Source organism: Lontra canadensis, unplaced genomic scaffold (genome assembly GCF_010015895.1).
Source record: "Lontra canadensis isolate GAN:19392208 unplaced genomic scaffold, GSC_riverotter_1.0 scaffold1, whole genome shotgun sequence".
Classification (NCBI taxonomy): domain Eukaryota; kingdom Metazoa; phylum Chordata; class Mammalia; order Carnivora; family Mustelidae; genus Lontra; species Lontra canadensis.
In genome coordinates this window covers 38018279-38037112 of record NW_022630995.1, presented here as the reverse complement: position 1 = coordinate 38037112, position 18834 = coordinate 38018279, and positions in this window count along the sequence as shown.

Sequence of the window (18834 nt, the reverse complement as noted above, 5' to 3'; positions counted from 1 at the left end):
GATTGTCCCTTGATTGTTCCATTGAATTATCTATGCAATGATCAAGGTGACTCCCATGTGATTGTATTGTGCTTGAATCATACATAACTGCTGTAAACCAATTAACGTTGTCTCAGCATTAGCTGAGATCCCATTCTTTGCGTTTTTCTTTTTTTTTTTCTTTCTCATTCCAACCCCCGATTTCAGGTTTCTCCATTCAGTCAAGGCTGGTCCTTCGCATCTATATATCACTGCCGTTTCCCTGATGTTTTTAAACAAATGGAGTTTATCATTTACAAAACATCTTACACAGCTGTCTACCCAGATGTACTCTGTTCCATGACATTCTTGACACTCTTGGGTGCGTGAGACTCGTTTTGCTGCTTCTGTACTTTTCTGGGAATTCCTTGAAGGCTTCTAAAATCCTGTCTCCCTAAGAATATCACAAAGTCATATATTCTTGGGGACTCTACTCTCAGTTCTTCCAGAAGTCCTACATGATTTGCAAAGTTCTTATTTCCTCTCCAACTCTTTCCTGACTTCCAGACCAAAAACCTTCATAAATCTCTGAGACAAGAAGTTTTGCTCTGAAATGAGTATTTTTACCATGTTTTTCCCAAAATACTCTGTCTTTGCCAAGAATTCAGTTTCTCACTTTTTCCATCCCACCCTTTTTCAAAAAAATCCATGCTTTCCTTCCTTGAGACAGTAAATCCTATCCTAAAATGGTCAGAGCATGGACTGGGGAAGGTGGAAAAGGGTAAAAGAAAATACGAGAAACAAAAAGAAGGAATAGAAATGGTATTTTTAAAACTTAGGTTAGTCAGAATTACAGACAGAAAGTAGAATGGTGGTTGCTAGGAGCTGAGGGGGGGAGGGAGAATAAGGAGTTGTTAAATGGGTACAGTTTCAGTTTTACAAGAATGAAGAGTTACAGAGATGGATGGTGGCGAAGGTTGCACAATATGATGAATGCATTTAGGATCAGTGAAACATGCACTTAAAATAGTTAATGTTAATGTTTAAAAAAATGTCAGCAAAATGTAGATCTGGAAAAGGCAAGGATGTTGAAAACTCATTAACAAGAGCAAATTGACCTTTAAACAGTATAATACACAATATTTTACTGTGATCCATCCCCCCCGTAATACTCTCTGCCTCTTCAAAGGTAACCCCGGAGCATTATTTTCTTACCCTCCAGTGCCCCTTCCCTCCATAAAGCCCTTTCTCTGAATTTTGTTGCACCTAGAGAATCAATGGTATAGAAACTTGAATTATCCTTCCTAGAAGGTTGGCATAACTAGGGACAGGACAGTGTCCTAAGGTGAAGGCAGGAAGTTGTAACCACAGACATGCCAGAGGATGAGAAAATCTTGAGAACCTGAGGTGCCATCTTTCCCTATGTGTCAATTACTTTGCAGCTCTTAAGCCTGTTTATTAAATTAGGCATGGGGAGACACTAAGATAGAAGTGCAAAAAGGAAAAAAAATAGTTAAAATGGTATGTTTAATGTTAGGTGTATCTTAATACAATAAAAAGTTGGGAAAAACATTATGCTGTCACACAGAGGAGTAGAGAACATATACTAGTGACCCCTGGCTACTTGATACTCTAATATTTCCTCAAATCAGTGCTTTTCCTGCCATTCCATTCATGGGGTGCGCATGTGCACACACATACACACACACACACAAACACATACACACATGCACAGGAATCTCTATGGTAACTCAATGAATTCTTTTAAAAGTGCTACATTAATGTGAAAGTGGATATCAATAGCCTACATCTCTTCAAAAGAGATATAAACCATTTATATAGTAAGAGGATCATATGGCAAGGATTTAAAGATGATATTACAGAAGAGTGGTAGGTAGGCCAGTTGAGATATTTTGGCAAAGACAGGCTGTCCACTGCTGGAGATTACAGTATGCAGGCTTAAAAGATCAGACTGAATTTAAGCATCAAATAGAAATCAGTTAAAAAATGAAAAATTCTTAAAAGTAGCCTAGTTTTAGATTGATTCTAAACCTTTAAACTTGACAAGACCATATCTTCAATTAGTAGTTCAATCTATTTTCATATGAGAGAGTCTCCCCTCTTTTATGAACTGTACCAATATGTCATACACCAGCCCCCACCCCAACACCAGGTGCCTACACACACACACACGCACATGCACACACATGATGCACGCTGGCACAAAAAGACAATGAAAGAAAGAAGTTGAGTTTTGTGGGGAACAGAAAAAGCAGATGAAATTTTGGAAAGAAAGCAGAGGAAATAGGAGATCTGAGAGATCTCTAATATTAGTAAATGTCACAAAAATATTTAAGCAAAAGCAAATAGGTACATGTGATTTTTCGAGAAATTCTTTGACATACAAATTGCTATCTGACACATGAAAAATATTCATCATCATTACCCTTCAGGGAAATTCAAATCAAAACCACATTGAGATAACATCTTACACCAGTTAGAATGGCAAAGGTTAACAAGACAGTAATCAACAAGTGTTGGAGAGGATGTGGAGAAAGGGGAACCCTCTTACACTGTTGGTGGGAATGAAAGTTGGTGCAGCCACTTTGGAAAACAGTGTAGAGATTCCTCAAAAAATTAAAAATAGAGCTACCCTATGACCCTGCAATTGCACTACTGGGTATTTACCCCAAAGATCCAAATGTAGTGAAAAGAAGGGCCATATGTACCCCAATGTTCATAGCAGCAAAGGCCACAATCACCAAACTGTGGAAAGAGCCAAGATGCCCTTCAAAAGATAAGTGGATAAAGAAGATGTGGTCCATATATACAATGGAATATTACTCAGCCATCAGAAAGGATGAATACCCAACTTTTGTATCAACATGGATGGGAGTAGAGGAGAGTATGCTGAGTGAAATAAGTCAAACAGAGAAAGTCAATTATCATATGGTTTCACTTACTTGTGGAGCATAAAGAATAACATGGAGGACATTAGAAGAAGGGAAGGAAAAGTGAATTGGGGAAAATTGGAGGGGGAAAGGGACCATGAGAGACTGTGGACTTTGAGAAACAAACTGAAGGTTTTAGAGGGGAAGGGGATGAAAGGATAGGTGAGACTGGTGGTGGGTATTACGGAGGGCATGGAGCACTGGGTGTGGTACATAAACAATAAATCTTGGATCACTGAAAAAAAAAAAAAAACCTCTTTGAAATGGAAAGAAAAACAGAAGTTAAAAAAAAAAAAAAATGGTGATTGTTCTGATTTTCATGCTAGGATTTAAATTTAGCTTGTAAAATTTTCCTGCTCTAACAGTTCTGACATTTAAAAAAATAAAGAACTTTTACAAAGTTAGGTATTTGCTGTTGCGTTTAAGGCACTCTGTGTGTTCAGCAAATGTCATAATGCCATTAAGTTCCTTTCACAGACATTCAATTTGATCATCTTACTGCAGGCTCTTAATGCAGTGAGTGCTTTGGGGAGTACAAGGTAGAGCCTGAGGGCCTGGTAAGGAGTTTTCAAATCCTTATGGTTGGGCATGAATTTTAATATCGTGTCATTAAGAAAATGACTCTCAATTAGTGTGGCATTTACCCTCTCTTATTTTGTTTTTACAAGACCCATTTCTCAAAAGTTTCCACTGATAAAATATATTCTTTAAGTTAGAAAACTGTTTAAAAATTAATACCTGAAAAATAGCATTTTATCATACTGCTTTCATTATATGACATAACCAACTATGTTGCTAGGCAACTAGCTATGGCTTTTGGAAAACTGCATACTTTATAATAGATTACTTTAGAGGCACTTTTTCAAAACAAATAGAATAGAATTATCTAAAAGCATCTTGTGAAAATTCTTATAAAATGTATTCTTAAAAAGTCAGCATCTCCAAAAGTGAGGAGGAAATGCTCCTATCAGATAGGTACTATAGTTTTCATTTATCAGGAAGAGAAATTAAGAGAGAGAAAAAAAGAAAGAGAGAGAGAGAGGGAGGAAAAGAAAGAGTAAGAGAGAAAGAGAGCTCAAATTTCTTTACAAGTATCCAAAGTGCTAATGAAAATGTTAAATGTAAATTATTCACTATATTCAATTTTCACTCAAATATTTCTTTGGTGAGAAAAAACATAATATTTTTTGTAAAGAATGAACCATATATATACACATACACATATACATAGAATAGACTTGAAATAAATAAAAAAAGTAAATTGCTAGAGCCCTCGTTTTGTCTACTGGTTTCCTAACAGCTCTCTTATATACAGAAATGATCATCAGACTTAAAAGAAACCACTTTTGGTGACTAGCACTAGTCAACAATGATTTAATTTAGTATGGAGAGGATTATTGCATTAGTAGAAGCTCAGAATACATAACACCTAAAGTCTATTTCAAACTCGTTTCTGTGACTCCATAAGATACTATATTTTATTCTTTAACAGGATATTTTAAATAATAAAGTGATATATGTAACTGTAGAGATTCTGGGTAATATGGAAATGCATAAAAGAAAAAATTTATCACTGATAATATTAAAACCTAAAAAGCTGTTATTAATATTTTAACATATATCTTACGAGAAATTTTGCTTCTACACATATCACTTTAATTTAGAGTATTAATTTTTGCTTTTACTTTCCTATGAACCAAATTAATATGTCATATATATAATCTTATATTTTCTCTTTTACAGTTAATGTTATACTGTGAACCTTTTTCCATATATATCTTCTTGGAAATATATTATTAAATAAGTGAGTGACAGGCTACCATATGGCTGTAACATGATCCATTTAGTTATTCTACTGTAGCTGGAATTTTCCACCAAGATTTCATTATTATAAATAATGTTGCAATGAATGTCCTTATTTATAAATCATGGTTCACATCTCTGTTGATTTCCTTAAGGTAGGTGACTAGAAGTGAATTTACAGAGTCAAAGGGTATACATGATTCCATGACTGTAAGTAGGTATTTTTAGTTATTTCTCAGTAAGCAAAAAAAAAAAAAAAAAAGTTTATTTTCTTTAAAAAAAATCCACCAACAATGGATGAGAATGGATAATACAGCCTAATTGACATTGGATAATACTACGTTGAATATTATGTCAGTTTGGGAAAGAAAATTCAATTGCATTTTGTGCTTTTAGTGAAATTGAATATATTCTTTTTTGTTTATTTCCATTTTTATTTTTTCTTTTGTAAATATGTGTCCTTTATTTTTCAGTTAGCATTCCGTCTTTCCTTTTTTCTTAATTTCATAAATGTTTAGTCTACATGTATTGGAGTGACACCTTTCAGAGAACTAAGATCATTTTGGATTCTTTTCGGTGTAGTGAGATAGTTACAGGATGTTGAAAAAGAGTATAGTCTAAGCTTTTTATATCCTACAGCAGAGACAGCTATCTATTGAAGGTTATCTAGCCAAGAATTATGTTTCAGGAAGTATGTTTTAAGGAATTCTGCTTTCTTAGTTCTAACTGCTGCTTTAGTTTTCCCAGTGGAGAATTTCTCATTCCTCCATTGTGCCAGTTGTATGTTCAGGAAAAGTGGCTCTGAGGGATGTCAGAGCTGTAGGATAGAACAAATTCTGGTGTTTGCACCTCCCAGTAGAGTTGCCCACCGATGAATAGCACTTTCCGTGAATTGTCATTTGTGTGAGAAATAAGCTTCTAGATCTTTGAGTCTTTACAGACCTTTGGCTCTACTTATAATAACAACTCTGTCTAGTTCAACAATGCACTGAGACTCTGTAAATGAGCAAGATTTATTTCCTGTCGTCAACACTCCACAAATGTGAACCCCAGTGTTCCCTGAGCAAGATTTATTTCCTGTCGTCAACACTCCACAAATGTGAACCCCAGTGTTCACTTGATCATGGGGGCAAACCTAGAAATTTTTTTTATGCAATACTCATAACTAATCCTTGAGGTCACAACTAGATGACAGTTTCAAAAGGAGTTGTCCTTACCCTTTTATTCTTTCCCCTGGGGCAGAAAAGATTGACTGTTGTAACCACAAATCACAAACATTACTTCATTTTATTTGCTGACCTCCTTTACGGCCTTAAAAAGCAGGCTTTTCTCTCAGTAATATTTTAAACAGGAAACAGAAAACAACTGGAGAATTTTCATAGCATTTTCTGAAGACAATATATGTTCTTGCCCCTATTTTAATGTGCTATCTTCTGGGAATTTTTATTTTTTATTATTTATTTATTTATTTATTTATCTATTTATATTTTAGACAGATCGAGAGCATGAGCTAGAGGGGCAGAGAGAATCTCAAGCAGGCTCCACAGTTATCGTGGAGCCTGACATGGGGCTCGATCCCAGGACTCTGAGATCACGACTTGAGCAAACCAAGAGGGGGACACTTAAGGGACTGAATCACCCAGGAGCCCCTTTTCTGGGGACTTTTAAATACAATAGATAATCATAGTCTGGGTTATTTTCCCCCCACGCTTATCAACTCCCCAAAGAAAAGATAAAGATAAACATTGGTTACAGAGTAGGGATAGGATCTTTATTTCTCTGAAGGGAGATTTGATTATATCCCAGAACAACTGGGAGCTGTGCTAAGCTATATATATAAATTTTTACATTCCAGCTGCACAAAAAATTATTGTGCCAATCTTTTTAAATAGTTTTGATTCCCGGGCACACCTAAATTCTGTTTCTGAAGTTCTGAGATGAATATTGAAGATACATATGCTCAACAATGTTCCCAGATGAGGCTAATATCATTTAGTCTTGGAAACACAGGATTTATTATTTTGAAAAATCAGTATCAAGTAATTAATTTTAAATTACTGACTTTTATTATCAAATGAAATTTGCCACCCTTTTATTGCTTCTTTCCTATTTTTATTGAAATGACTTTATTGTGTTACAAATAAATAATATTTTTCCTTTAAATTTATTCTTTTAGAGATCTCTTTATAAAATTCTCATTTTTTAAATATTAACAATTATTATTTACATGTTACTATTTTCTGGTTTAATTGTTCATCACAATTTTTTATACCTGTACTTCCCTTCTTGAAAAATTTATTTTGATGTATGTTTCCATTAGCCGACTATATCTTAAGTAATTTTTTTCAGGATGACTACCTAGGTGGTATAATTTTTATGCCCTTGCTTGTCAGAGAGTATCTTTCTCCTGCCCTTGCAAATAAATGATGGATTCTCTGGGTATAGAATTCATAGGCCTTAATCTTTTTTTCCTTCAAAGCTGCTGATGTTGCTTTATTGATTTCTGACCCCTAGTGATCAGAAGAAAAAAATCTAACATGAACCTCATTATATCCTTTGAAAGCAACTCATCTTTTTTGCTGGATATGCAGCGTGTCTATTTTCACTAAATTTGCCTGGTACTCTCTGACCTCTTTTGATTTGAAGCTTTAAGTCTTTCCTCAGATTAGTAAACGTTTTAAAGTGTTTATTTGATGATTATCTCTCCATCACCTTTTTCTGTTCTCTTTTATTCGAATTCCAAATAGCAGTATATTGGTTCTTCTGAATCCTTACAAATCTTATTCTCCAAATGGATAGTTTTTTCCTGCAAAATCCAATCAAATGATAATTATCTCTGTTTTAAAGTTTTGTCATAATGCTTTTTACATCAACAAATTATTTTTTTAAACTTTTTTTTTAAGATTTTTAAAATATATTTGACAGAGAGAGAACATAGGCAGGGTGAGGGGTAGAGGTTAAAAGAAAGCTCCCTGCTGAGTAAGAAGCCTGATGCAGGGCTCAGTCCCAGAACCTTGGGATCATGACCTGAGCTAAAGGCAGACTTCTAACGGACTGAGACACCCAGGTGCCCCTGAACGCGTTCTTTTCTCATCTTAGATTTCCTCTTTTTAAATTTCAATATGTAAGATATCGCTGTGATTAAAAATTAGATATTTTATTTGGTTCTTCTTATTTCTTTTTTTTAGTAAATCCACTCCATAGCTCCTTAGTTTCAATAGATTTGAATCCACTTTTTGTGCTACTCAATTTTTCTAAAACCATGTTATGTGTATATATTGTGTTCAAGTTTAACTTCTTTTTTAAAAATTTTTAATTATTTATTCAAAAGAGAGAGACATAGTGAGAGAGGGAATACAAGCAGGGGGAGTGTGAGAGGGAAAAACAGGCTTCCCGCTGAGCAAGGAACCCAGTGTGGGGCTCCGATCCCAGGACCCTGGGTCATGACCTGAGCAAAAGGCAAATTCAATGACTGAGCCACTCAGGTGCCTCTCAAGTTTAATTTCTATCCCTCATCTGTTTTCTAACAATACATTTAACAGATAGATGTGCTGCTGCTTTTATAATTTACAAAATTTTCCTTAATGAAAGCCAAATGCATATATGCCCTGCTTGTTGTCCATGTCAAATTTAAGAAAGAAATTCTGGAAACCACCACTCCATTTTTATTTTTAAAAAGCATGTTAAGCATGATATGCTTATGGGGCAAATAAAGCCTGAAGGCCTGAAGGTAATCTGCTGAAAAATTGCCCCTTGTTCAGGGAAGTCAGTGTTTTCATGCTAGTTAAGCCTTCCTTCAACTGATTAGATAAGTCCTACCCCTCTCATGGAGAGCATTCCGCTTTACTCAAAGTTCACTGATGTCAATGTCAATCTCATCAAAAACACACTCCAACTTAATACATAAAGCTAACCATCACAGTGTCATAATGGAAAAATCATTATAAATATCCCAAATAATTTAATCGATTTATTTAACCAGTTTGAGCCTCCATATATTTCTCTGTAAAAGGGGAATAATAGCACACAATAAGGGGTTATGGGAATGAAATAACATGACACAACAAAGCACAGAAGGAGAGCCCAATCCAGCAAATAATGAGTCAGAAATTTATCCTGAAATTTAAAAAAAAAAAAAAAAAAAAAAAAAAAAAAAAGAAAGAGAGAGAGGGAGGGAGAGAGAGAGAGAGAATATAACAGGTGGATCTCCAGAGGATATGGGGGAAGAGTTAGGAAGGGAAATATTAGCTGATGTTCTATAGGTTTCCAATATAATCTCTCATTTAATTAATTTTACATTACTGAGCTAGGCAGTTTCTAAATGAGGCAGTTAGCATCCTGGTTAAGAACAGTGGCATTTACACAGACAGACATGGCTTCACGTTCAAGCTCTGGAACTTACTGGTGCCCAGCCTGTCTAAGCCACCTAACCCTTCTAAGCCCCAGTGATCTCATATATAAAATTAGGAATAATAAATGCTTGTCTTCTAGAGGGTTGTTGAGAGGATTCATAAGATAATTCATGTAAGCATTTGATAAATGCCCAGTATACAGAAAAAGTTTGATAAATGGTAACTTTTTTTTCTTATTATAATAAATATTAATTGCTAGACCCTCCTTATTATGCTATCTTAAGAAATAATATAAACAATTGTTAATGAAAATATATTGAGTGTGTATATCTATTAAAATACTAAATAAACATTGAAAAATTCTAAGCCAGTTTCTCTGGTATTTTCACTTTCTAAAAATTATTTTCCAAAAGAGTTATTTTGTATCAACTCTAAAATTTGATAAAAACAAATACGGGATGTCCACTGTTATTAGGTTTCAGTACCTCATGGGAAATTTCATTTAAATTTGCACAACCTCTCAACAATTAACCTCTATTGTATTTAAAGAAAACTTTTCACCTTTGTTTTTGAGGTTTACAAGTAACTAGAGAAATAGAACCTAAATCAAAAAATAAGACATTCGCAGGAGCAAGATCCCAAAAAGTCATAAAATCAGGTTAACACTATATTTTGTTTTGTTTCCCATCAACAATGAAATTTTATATTTAACTTATTTAAAATTGTCAATATGTGGTGTTAATACACATGTGTTTGTAGGAGAGAAAGATTAATTTTACATTAGGTTAATAAGTTCTTGGAAGTCAAATCTGATCATATTAAATTACCAAAGTAACAAAACAGACTGAGACTGAGTCTGAGATTTCAGCATGCAAAATTGAGTCTAAATCCACAATTAAAAGGGGAAAATGATTAACATATGTATCATAAGTAATGTTCATAAACCTTTTCAAAAAGTTTGGCTATGCAGAGAACAAACATAGTGAAAATAGGCCTCTTATCTCTAGAAAACACATTTGTTAGGCTTAGAAACAAGATATAAATTATGTATACCATTGCTGCAATGAAAAAATACAATTGTTGCTTGAAAAATTCATTAAATTGTAAATAAATTGTAGTTAACCCATGAGTTGATTATTTATCTCAGGAATTTTGGGGGGGATTTGAATGCCTACAAGGTGAATAGAATTAAAGTAGATAGCATTTCGACATTTTATCCAATTTGAAGGTGGAAATCACATACCCAAAGAAGGAGAGAAAAATAAGAGAGAGAGAAGTTGAGGGAGAGAAAGGGAGAGGCAGAGACAAAGAGGGAGAAAACAGAGTCTGCTAAAAGGAGACCCCTCAGCCAGGACTGCACAAAAAGAATCAAGTAGAAATTAGAGTACTGATTTCCATGAGTTTTAATCCGATCAATCAAGCCACAAAGTGCCAAATAATCTGGTGTGTGGGTTTTAGAGAGTAAACCTAAAAAAATGGTCCATTTGAAAACTGATTTCAAGAAACCCAAAATTGCATCAAAAAATTAAAAGAAGAGGTGGCAGTTGTCTGGAATCTTGGGTATTGATTCTATTCATGGCAGGCTTCCAGTTGTGGGAAATAATGGAAAGAGATTGTATGTTTTTTCTGACTTCTCTTATTCTTTGTCATATAACACTTGATTATCTTTTTTTCAATAACTAAAATGAATATACTGCATTGATGATCTCCTCATACTCAAAAAAATAACCTTATGACACTTTATTAATGCCCTTCTACCTCTACAATAGAAGGAGATCTGATGGCTTAAAGTACCAGACTTCTTTGTGATGAAAGCACTACAAAGAAACTTGTATCTGCATCAGAGTCTAGACATTCTAAGGACAGATACAAATTAAGAATAAGAGGCTTGGCGCCTGGGTGGTTCAGTGGGTTAAAGCCTCTGCTTTCAGCTCAGGTCATGATTCCAGGGTCCTGGGATCGAGCCCCACATCAGGCTCTCTGCTCCACAGGGAGCCTGCTTCCTCCTCTCTCTCTCTGTGCCTGCCTCTCTGCCTACTTGTGATCTTTGTCTGTCGAATAAATAAATAAAATCTTAAAAAAAAAAAAAAAACAAGAGGCTTAATTAATTCTCCCTTTTGAAAATAAGAGAAGAGATCTCCTTCCCTTTCCTTTCCTATATTGTTTGCCTTAGAAAACTGGTATGTAATTCTTCCTCTCTTTAAAATGTACATAAATCTTTCCAAAACCATCTAGATAGGCATTTTGTCAGCTTTCTGAACCTAGGTCTTTCTCAAGGGTCCTGGAGCTATCTCTTCAAAATCTAAAAATTAAGGAAGATCTATCCCCTATATCCCACTGACTATGAAGAGAAGGATCCTAACTTCTCTGGGTCCTTGCTACAAGTTGTAAAATTACCTCCTGCCATAAACATATGAGCTATTTCTTTTTTTTTTTTTCACCAGATAAGGGTAATTTTAGCAAATGCAGATGATTATCTTACTTACTAGGTAATGTTAAGATGCATCGTGTGTGACAAATGGTGATGTGACGTACTCTGACATGAGGACCAGCTACTGTTTATTTTGAAAACATGTATGTAATAGACTCTGTCTGCTTGACTGTATAAAGGATGAGACTTCTTTCTGTCTCTTCAATCGATTTAGTGGATTACCTATGATGTGCATTATATTCTGGTGGAATGCTTGTCAATTATATAGTTATTTTCTTTCTCTACCATGTTTTAGAAAAGTTTTCTGAGTTGGGAGATTTTTTGTTTTTAATTTATTTCCACAACAAAACCACCTCATGATTTTTATTAGGAGATGGGGCAAGTATCTCACTGGCCTACACAGATATTTTTGGAAAAAAAACTATGTTTACCAATATATACTTGTAGATTTAAAAGACACTGTTGCTGACATGAATATCTAATCCAGGATAGAGTGTTGTCCATTTTTTTTCATCAAGATAAAATATCTACCATTTCTTTGATATTTCATTGAAATATTTTCTTGTTGGTCACCTGCTTTAATTTAGAACAATTATTCTTAAGGAAAATTGAATTCCTGCTGCTTTATATTCATTAAAAAATGTTTATTTATATAAAATATAAACATGAGATTTTGACCAGCTTCATGACGGTATCCATGATTTTAACAATAAATATTGCCGTAACAACATAGTCACAAACCAACAATTTGTTATTAAACTGGAGTGAGGTGCTGATCCCTGGGAAGGACAGTGGCCAGAGTAAGGTAAGGAACCAGAAAACAAAACTCCTAGGACAGGGAGCAAGAGATGAAACTTAAAGAGAAGCAATAGTTATCTTCCCATAGTACTGAATTTTGAAACTTGGAGAATAATTAATACCACTCCCTTACTAATTTCCTAATGACTAAAGTCTAGAATTGAGATCATTAATCAGGATGTGACTATAGAGATCTACAAACCTTATTTTTTTTCTCCTGTAACTTTTTTTTTTTTAATTTAAATTTCAATTAGTGAACATAGAGTGCAAGATTGGTTTCTGGAGCAGAATTTAGTTATTTGTCACTTACATACAATACCCAGTGCTCATCACAAGTGCCCTCTTTAATACAGATCACCTACCTAGCCCATCCCCCACACACCTTCCTCCATCAACTTTCAGTTTGTTCTCTATCATTAAGAGTCTCTTACGGTTTGTTTCCTTCTCTCCTCTCTCTTTCCCTTCCCATATGTTGATCTGTTTTCCTTCTTATATTCCACATATAATTGAAGTCATATGGTATTTGTCTTTCTGAATGACATTTCACTCAGCATAATAACCTCTAGCTCCATCCACATTGTTGCAAATGGCAATATTTAATGTTTTGATGGCTGAGAAATATTCCATTGTATATGTATATACCACTTTTTTTTCTTTATCCATTCATCAGTCAATGGGCATTTGGGCCCTCTCCATAGTTTGACTATTATTGATAATGCCACTATAAACATGAGGGTTAGTGTATCCCTTTGAATCTATATTTTTGTATCCTTTGGGTAACTTTAAGATCCACAAACTTTAGAGTAAGGAACAGAAGGGAAGAAAAAAGAATTATATTAATATTCTATTAAGAAATACTGTCTTTGGGATATTATTTCTGTCAGGAAATACCAACTTAATTTTATCTTTAAACTTGTGTCATTTGGAAGTTGACATTCAGAGTTTCTTGATAAAGGTGAACTGTGTTTCATTTTGACAGTTGTAGCATTAATTTTTCAAGGAATGTTTTTCAACTATTGATCAGGCCTTGGCAGAAGTGAAGTCTGGCTTCCTGTATGTATGTATGTATGTGTATGTATATATATTTTTTCACATTTTCATAGGTATTATACTTTCTATTTTGTATTTGCAGTTGTTTGTAGCAATTTATTTTGAAATCTTTGAAGACCTAACAGATTTGGTCCCTTTAAAGTTTTTCTAGTTCTTATCTTGTCACATCAAACATGCTAGAAAATTTTAATAAAAGATGAGTATTTCATCTTAAGTCTTCTGTTTCACTCTAAAAAGATAAAGCATACTTTAGAGCAAAGTATCAAGCTGCATTTTTTTTGGGTGTCCTGAAAAAAATATCAAGATTAAGGATTTCAGTGTGGGGGGGAAAATCTGCAATAATCCAGCATCAGGAAATTATGGTTCTTCACCTGGTGTATGATATTGGACAAGATCCTTAACTTTTTTTACATTTATTCCCTTTTTTTAAAAAAAGATTTTATTTGTTTATTTGACAGAGAGAGAGAGAGAACAAGTAGGGGGAGCCACAGAGGGAAAAGCAGCTTCCCCACTAACCAGGGAGCCCAATGAACAGGACCAGAGACAAAGGCAGACACTTAACTGATGGAGCCATCCAGGCACCCTTATTTATTTCCTCTTTGATGGAGACAAACATACCAATCCTGGTTGGCCTAATTACAGAGCTGTGATAAAATGCATAATGAGATAATATTAGTGAATGTATTGTTTTTAAAACTAGCACAAAGTTATTGCTATTGTGTACTCACCCTGACATTGAGTAATCCAAGAGAAGCTTCAGAGAAGACTAGCTCTTAGCAAAATATATAGTTAGAATTATATTTCTTATTGACTCTAAAGGACCCATGGTCATGCTCCAATGTACCACCAAAGCCTCAGTACTGGAGGTGTGGTCTAAGAAAAACAAATGTACCTGTGGTCTTTGCCTCTTTTCTACATATCTGAGTTTCCCTTGGACTCTTCTTTACCTATGGAGAAAGACTGTCAACAAGAGCAAATTCCTCCTTTTGCACTCATGGAAGACATCAATAATTGACCCTAGAACTAATTATTTCTGAGCTTAGTGTCAGACTTCTTCAAATCAAAGCAGAGCATACAGCCACTACCAATTAACAGGAATTTACTCTTAAGATAAAGACAATTTACCACATTTGAGTTAGCACTTCCATTATTTCTATCCTCCCAGTCATGGTGCATGCTTTTTTTTTTCTTTTTTAAAGATTTTATTCATTTATTTATTTATTTATTTATTTATTTATTTATTTATTTATTTTTCAGAGAGAGAGAGAGGGAGAACACAAGCAGGCAGAGCAGCAGGCAGAGGTGGAGAAAGAAGCAGGCTCCTCACCAAGCAAGGAACCCGATGCAAGACTCGACCTCAGGACTCCAGGAGCACAACCTGAGCTCAAGGCAGCAGCTCAACCAACTGAGCCACCCAGGCGTCCCATGATGCATGCGTTTTAAGAGTGGCTTTATGGAGTCGGTGCCTTGGCTCCAGAGGTCACTCTTAAATGAAAACTGGGATTTCAACTGGTTACATAGCTTGTTTACAGCTAATTGGGGAGAATAAGGAGAAAAGCAAGATTAAGAACAGTGAGTACCTGCACATCCCATGGTCTCTTCTTCTGTTCATTTGTACAGGGACCTTATGGGCATAATTTGTCAGTAAAAGAGAGCCACAGAATTGAACAATAAAAGTTAGGTTTACAGATTATGATGCTTTTACTTTGAGAGCAGATGAGAGAGGGAGTAGGGAGGGATGCCCAGGGTACATAGGCTGATAAATGGCAGGGGAACCCATTTTGTAGAAGTGAGATTTAAAGCTCCAACTCAATGACTGAATGAAGAAGGAAGATTACATTATGGCATGAGAAATACTTGCCCATATTATGTTCATCTTTGGGGGAGAAATTTTTTCCCTTTTTAGATTTCATGAACACCCCATATAGAAATACCTGAGGGGCACCTGGGTGGTGTGGTCAGTTGAGGTTCTGACTCTTGGTTTCAGCATGGGTCTTGATCTCAGGGTTGTGGAATTGAGGCCTCTATCGGGATCCATGCTCAGCATGGAGTCTGCTTGAGATTAAGCTGTCAATAGGAAGAATTCCCAATTTAAAATCAACTTTAGGGACACCTGGGTAGCTCAGATGGTTAAGGTCTGCCTTCAGCGCAAGGCATGATCCCAGCATCCTGGAATTGAGTCCTGCATTGCGCTCCATGCTCAGCAGGGAGTTGCTTCTCCCTCTGCCTCTGCCTCTCTCTCTCTCTGTCTCTCATGAATAAATAATTAAAAAAAAAATCTTTAAAAAATAAATAAAATCAACTTTAAATGGACAACTCTTCCCCTATTTCAGTCAATCTCTCTCCCCTTCCATATTATTATCCTGTAACTTCTCAAACCAAAGTATTCTGTTCAGTGACCCAGGCTGTTTTTTGTTTTTGTTTTTGTTTTTGTTTTTTTTGATAAAGATCCATTTTATAAGAAATGATTTTTAAAAGAGTTCCCTGGACTAACAGCAGTAAAATATAGTTTCTAAGTTTAGCTATACTATAAGTTAGAATCAATCTTTTAACCTCTCTGATTTTTGTTTGGATAATAAGCCCTCTCTTATCTAAAACTTAGAATTGTGGCTAATTAAGAAGGTAATGTATATTAAAGTCTTTGACTTTTATGTATGAAGCAGTGTTATGATTGGACTCATTAAAATTCCAATTTCAAACATTGTAAATTAACATATGCAACTTCAAAAGATATGTTAAAATGTCCAAGTAAAAAAAGACATTAAAAAAATGTTAACTATGATATACTCTTGATGATTTTGTCTTACTGTTTCCAGTTCAGAAATATTTTTTATTCATGATGTTCCTTTAGATTATCTCATTCTTCTGGTTTCCCAGAATCTCACCTTTTCCAAGGTTATTTCAAGAGACTTGATTTTATTTTACTTATTCTCTTTCATATATACATATATGGCAATTTCACTTTTAGTTTAATAATTAAATCTTAATTATTTTCTTACATTGGAGATCACAATTAGTGATCTTTCAGTTCTCTTTATGTACATGAAAGAATTTTATTTAACAAGAACATTTTCTTTAATGTTCTTTAATGTGACTGAGATGGAAAAGTCAGAAACTGATGGTCTGAGGCATAGTATTGGTTTCAATTCACTGTAGACAGATCCAGTAAAAATTATCTGGAAAGTTTACAAAAACATTCCTTAAATGTTAGAGAAGTAATTTTATATAATACAATTATTTTTCTTTTTAGATAGATTAGGATTTCTTTATGTTCTAAGTCAAGAATACAAAACTCAACACAGCCAAAATTTCCCAACTTAGTGCTTCAGGTCTCCAAAAGATTACAGATATATCTAATGTGATGCCTCATGGATACCTAAACCCAAGGGTAGAGAAACATTATCATTATTGTTTAATTGGACAGCATTGTTGGTTGGATATGTGGCAATGGAATATGTCTAGAACACTCTGACCCAGATATCACGATGGTTGTCCCCTTTACTCACTTTAAGTTTGACTCAACTGTCACTTAATAAGACTACTCTGACCACTGTTTTCAAAATTGCAACTCACCATACAAATTCACACATTTCTGATCCCTTTTATTCTGCTCTATTTTTTTTTCTCTTTTTCCACAGTACTTAGCAATTTATAATAGTCTAAATATTTTATTTGTTCAGTAGAATTTATTGTGTGTTGCCTGTCCTTTCTAAAATGAAGTGCCATGACCACAAAGATCTTATTTTGTTCATTGCTATGCCTTCAGGCACCTAGAATAGTGCCTGGCACAGAGTAGATGCTCAATAAATATTACTGAATTATTGAAGAAATACTAACTATGCTTAACACTCATCCTAGATTATGGTTTGTAAATACATATATCTTCAGATTAATAAGAAAATGTCACAAAGACTGATACGAATCTGTCAAATAAACATTTGTTAAATGGAACACAAGGTGCCAGCTGGTGAGCCACAGCTCAACAACACAACACAAAAGAAATTCAAGTAGAGAAGTTTATTACTCACCAGTCCTACAGGAAGAACATGGCACACCTTGAGGGACCACACCGGGAAGTTCAGGCAGAGTACAGAAAGAGAAATTCAGGACCTTGTGCAAAATGCCTTTATTAGTGCATGGGTGGAAAGTCTTGGAGCTCCTGGGTTAGGGCCAGATTGTTTTATTCAAATCAAAAGAGTGAGGCTTTCAGAAGCCCCACAAGGGTCTTATCTTAGGAACACATGAAGCATACAGGTTCTGGGAGGCAAAGGAAACTGCTGACCTCAAGAACTGTTAGAAAATCATACTAAGAGCTTACATATGCTTATGACACTGTGGGCTGCTAGCAAGAGCATGCACTTGTATGAGCGTCTACTATTGGTTTAAGGTCCCTGTAGGTCACTTGGCCAAAAGATACAGATACCAAGGCAGCAATACCACAGAGTATAGCTTAACTTTCAAAAAAGATATCTTATTTGTTATCTGTTTGTTTTGCTTTTTAACAATTCTTTTTAGGGTTCCTTGAAAAACTTTCTCATTCTAAGTTTGGCAAGGACAATGTACAAGATGAGCTTAGGATATCTTTTACCAGAAAGCATGAAATCCATAGAATAAAAATTGGATAATATCTAAATGATATACAATCCAATTTGTTGGCTCTCCATGATTCTAGGATGGAATAATTCGAGGGTTCAACAAGAATATTGAATTTGACTTCCAATTTCAGCTTTGACATTTAAAGAACTTGAAAGTCATCCCTTCCATTCTTATAAGAAGAAGAAGTTATACAAGGTGAAAATTAATCACTTTTCTTAAACCTATCAGACAACTGAGGTTTCAAAGCAAACTACAGCCCTGAAATCTGTAAAAACAGGTGAATCCAGATCACAGCCAAGATCTTCTTACCTGTACCGAAATATCTGGGGTGTGAACTGGTAGGAAGACTTAAATGGTAATTTTGACAAATTGTTGGAAGCTGAGTGTGGACTAATATGAGAATGAAAAGTTCTTGAGTGCCACAGTCTTAGGAGGGATACTTTGTGGGTATGACTTTGGGAAACCCACCAGGTTCTTAAGGTAAAGATCTGAGAAAAGTCCCCTCCTGGTTCTGGAAGGACAGGGGGAAGTAACATGTGAAAATACAAGAGCCCTCTCCATAATAAAGATCTACTTTCTATGGAAAAAGGTTTCACCAGAGCTTCATCCTTGCTGGGAAGGGCATTCCTCCCACTTAGTCCTTCCTGTCTCATATAAACAGGAATAAAACATAATAAATAGGGATCGAGTCTCCAAGAAAATTGGGAATGAGAAGTGAGCCAGAGAAGAGACGGAAGAACCAGAGGGAAAGTAAGTTACCAGAGAAATATTTACTAAGATCACAGCACAAAGACACATACCCAGGGAAAGACATGTGTCTATAATATTACAGAATACTTCCTCTATCTCATCAACTCACACACAGGGCTCCAGTATAATAACAGCAGATTACATC